The following is a 4690-nucleotide window of genomic DNA, read 5'->3' on the forward strand; positions in this document are numbered from 1 at the left end:
AGTATAAGGTTTCCCTTACGCCCTTTTTCACAAGGTTGCTAATCTTTGTGGAAGAACATATTCTTGTTAATTGAAAGACGGATGACTCAATTAAACTAAAGGACTTGAGCCAAAGAATTTTAACGAGGTTAAAACAAGAAAAGCTTGAAAAAGAATTAGCACAAAAAGAAATGGGACTCAAGAACTAATCAACAATTAAATAAGGTCAATTACTAGTGTTAATTAGCTTGGAATATCAAGGAAGGATGAACAAATACCTAATGAAACTTAGAACTGAAAATGAAGTGAAACCGGGTTGAAGAACAAACTTACAATGCAATTTCAGGTAAATGCACCCATTTCTAGGGATCGTGGATTTGCATATGTGTTGATAATGGCATGTAATATGACCCTGAAAATGGCCGTTGCGGGACCACAAACGGAAGCTTAAAATGCATTTAAGGAGTGCACTTTACGGTTCGTATTTTGTGACCGTAAATCAGCAACAGTAGACAAGTTTTTAGGGTCAATTTGACGGTCAAGATTGACGGACCGTCTTTGATCTATGGTCCGTAAAATGGGACCGTACAAGCAGAAGCATAGAATGCATTTGAGGAGTGCACTTTACGGTCCGTATTTTGTGACCATAAAACTGTAACAATATACACAATTTCGGGATGCAATTTTACGAACAAGATTGATGATCCGTATATTTTATACGGTCTGTTAATTGGGACCGTATTTCAGCATCAATGGTGACGTATTGTACGTTGTGCCTCAAACTTTGGTTGGATTTTCTAACTTTTTCTTGACTTGTTGGACCCACACAACCTAGAATTTACCCTTTTGGGGTTGAAAAACACCTTTTCTGAACTTTGATTGGAAATTTTGGATCAAATACAGCTTTTGGTCACCTTCTTCCTTATGAAGATATGAAGATTGCTCAAGAATACAAGGACATTCAAATTTCTAGGTACCTCAATTCCAACTCAATTTGCTCCCAATTTTCGAATTTAGCTTTCCCTCCACCTAGAGACCAAAGCCCACTCCAAATTAGAACTAATTGACCTTCAACTCACGAGACCCATTTGCTTGTTCTTCAAGTTCTTCAAAACTCCAAAACCCAACAATGGTGATTTGTCCAAAACACCTCCAAATGCTCCGAAATTTTAGATCTAGCTAGATTTGATATCAATGAACTCAAATATAACTTCAATTTCTCATAAATCCAATCACAACAGAATTTTTCAATTTTTTTTTTGGGAATTTTTTAGATTTTTTTGGGATTTTCAAAATAAGATGAACCTAGGATTAAGAATTGTAGGAACAATCCTTTAGCCTAAGCTCTGATACCAAATGATAAAGATTTATTTGGGGAAAACACCAAATCAATCACAAAAATGCAGAATTAAAGGATAATAGGAAATTGAGATGAGAATTGAAGAAAGGGGGATGAGAAATAGAGGATAAAAGCTAGACCCTAATGATAATGAATCTATGAACAAACCTAAGTATATGAAACCTAGACCCTTCTAATTAGATTCAATCAATAGAACCTAAGCCATTTGAAATCAAGGCAAGAGACATTCAAATGAAATCCGCAAATGAACAACTCTTCATGAAATCAATGGAAATGAGGTTCAAAACCAATAATGGAATCCACTATTAACTTTCCTAAATCCTAAAGGCTATTAAGCCAAACAAACTATCACTCATCTAGAGTATTCAATACATAATTCATCCAATCTACCTAATCAAATGAAAGACAAGCCATATATACAAGCTAAGCAAAGAAGACTAATAGGCAATTACAATGCTAGCCTTAATGAAGTAAGGACTTTGTTTGGCTAGTTTTCTTAAATGTAGTCTTCCATTCAAGGATTGGCACTTCATAGCCAAACACGTCCTCCTTGCATAGATGACCCTCTAATTAACCTTGCATGCATGGCCTTCTTACAAGCATAACCCTCCTTGCGCAAAGTAGCCACTTGCAAAAAATAGCCCTTTGCGCAAATAGCCCTCCAAGCTATCTTCCAAGTCTTGCAAGCAAGGACCTCAAGCTCTAAATCTCCCAACCAAGCAATCTCCCAAACTTTGTAGGATTTGTAACACCACATATCGTTAGAGTTCTAGTGGAAAAACTGAAGGTTTGAACGTTTTCCGAAAATGGTTGAAAATGGTTGGAAGAATACGGAAAGTTGTAGTACGTACCGGAGCCAATCGAGAGATCGGAGCAAGGATATATGATCGTCTCAAGATGGATAATAGTAAGCAAACTATAGAATCGGCTTTTTTGATTAGTTGTGAAAATCCATTGGGAATTTGGAAAAGTACCCTTAATGAAAGTTGTAGTACGTAGAAGGTTATACTTTTCCAACGATATAAGGACCAGGCCAATCGGAGGTGTGCATGGAGCGAAGGAGAGATATGATCGTCTCACGATGGCGTGGTTTTCGCGGTTTTTTTCAATAAGATTTTTTAGCGTTAAAATTCTCCATAGAATCGGCTAAGTTTTTTGATGACTTTAGAATCCAACCATAGTGATCCGGTCAAATTTCATACATATATAAAATATATTAATGTGTGTTAAAATCCATTATAAAATTTTATATAGGAATTTGAGGAAACTTAAAAAAATAAAAGTTTTTAGTCCTTTGAAATAGCTATAATCCACTCATTAGTATACTTGTATTCAATATCTTGTAGTGTTAAATGAAAGCGAGATTTTATTTTTATGGAATAATGAAAGAAGTTGAGAATAGGGGAGGAAGTAGAGAGAGGTTATGTCCGTTTACCGAACACTGTAGGTAAGGTTATTCACGTCTATATAACATTGTGACTATAAAACATTTAACTTGTCATGTGCGGGCGCGTGCAATGGTCTCGCGTCGCGCACCGATCACCTGGCTTCCTGCCGAGATTGTTGACTGCGGGGGGGTCGTGCGGTGTTATGCTGCGTGCGTCACGGGCCCATCGCATAACAGGTCGGGTTTCGGGTCAAAAGTCGGGATTTCGCGTTTTAAGTTATATTTAAGCTTGGGGTTTATTTTCCTAACACCCCTAGTCACGAAAAATTACCCTAAAGTCAGAGGGAACAATTCCCAAGCCTCGAGAACCCTCCAAGGTAAGTTTTATCATGATTCTAGGTTGAATTCAAGTCCCTAATCTCTTTCTAACTTGAGTAAACCCTTTTAATCGATAGAGTTGTGAGTGGAACATTATTGTTGGGCGTGGAAACCCTAGAACTCGAATTCAAGAGGATTGAACGTCAAAAAGGTAATGCTTCTACACTCTAATCATTCATAATAGTGAATTGATGAGTTCTTGGGAGAATAGTAAATGGGTTTAGTAAAGAAAATTACACGAACTATAGTAGGGTTTTGGATTGTTGACTTGAGATTGTTATAATCATATGGGTGATGGAGAATGATGTTAATTACACCTAATTAAGATTGTAGAATCACCTAGAAGTAATAGAATGGGAATTGGGTGAAGAAATCACCATTAATGGAGATTGTGGAGCTTTATGCCCACTAAGTATTTGATAAAATGCTTAGATGACCAAAGCATGAATATTATTGCTAATATAGAATCTCTTCGACTTGTATTGATATTGATCAAAGTTGAAAGGGCTGACGAACATTGTATTACGTTCAAAGGCTGGAATTAAGGTATGTGAGGCTAACTATCTACGTTAGGTAATGTTCATGATTCTCCCTACGCCTCATTCTTCATACTTGTCGGTAATTTGACTCGGAATACTTTAGCCCTAGTTTTATGATATGTTGTTGAACTTTTATCTTTTTTAGGGTTGCGATTCATAATTCGTTCATGGTTGTCAATTTGAATATCATGAACTCGGACGTAATCTTTATAGACTTATGTATTGTTACCACATGAGTCTCGGTCTAGAAATTCGCATGCTCGAAACGATCAATGTTTTCAATTCAGTCCAGCATGTCTATTTCAGTTCAGCATTGTTCATTGTTGTTATGGTCTCAGTCCTTATTAATTAATCATAATTAAACATATGTGATTTTGCCCAAGGGCACAGCACAGTCTTGTGTATATGTATACATGGTCGAGGCCATTGACTGACGCACTACTAGGCCGAGGCCATAGCATGCATTTATTATTGGGCCGAGGCCCCACATATACGAACACAGATAATTCAGATACAGAGCAAGGAGTATTCATATCTCTACTTCCTTGCTATACGATTCATTGCGATTATCGGTTTCGATTTCGGTTCCGGTATTTTATTGCTTCGTTGCTTTACATACCGCACAATTCAATGTACCGATGTCTCTTTTTGCTTGGGGCCCGCATCTTGTAATGACATACGAGGTAACGACATACGGGTTGACGATCCGGCTACTCAGGAGTGTTCGTATCGCCCATCGCGGTGAGCCCGGCTTTTCGAGGCGATATCGGTCATGCGGTTCTTACAAACTTTGAACGGGACAATACCTTTTTGTATTCATTAGAGGCTTTATAGACACGGTTCGGGACGGTCGTATATTTGTTATGTTAGCTTTGTAGGCAGTATACTCTGCTTCGGTTGTTTTTGGTTTAGCCATGTTGGCTACTCTCAGATATGTTCAGATTGTCTAAGTATTTTCGCATTATGATATTTCAGTCAGACTTTTAGTTAATCAGCATGTGTTAGTTTTATTTTATAAGTTAGTTATATTTTGGTATCACATGTCGA

Source organism: Lycium ferocissimum, chromosome 5 (genome assembly GCF_029784015.1).
Source record: "Lycium ferocissimum isolate CSIRO_LF1 chromosome 5, AGI_CSIRO_Lferr_CH_V1, whole genome shotgun sequence".
NCBI classification, from domain to species: domain Eukaryota; kingdom Viridiplantae; phylum Streptophyta; class Magnoliopsida; order Solanales; family Solanaceae; genus Lycium; species Lycium ferocissimum.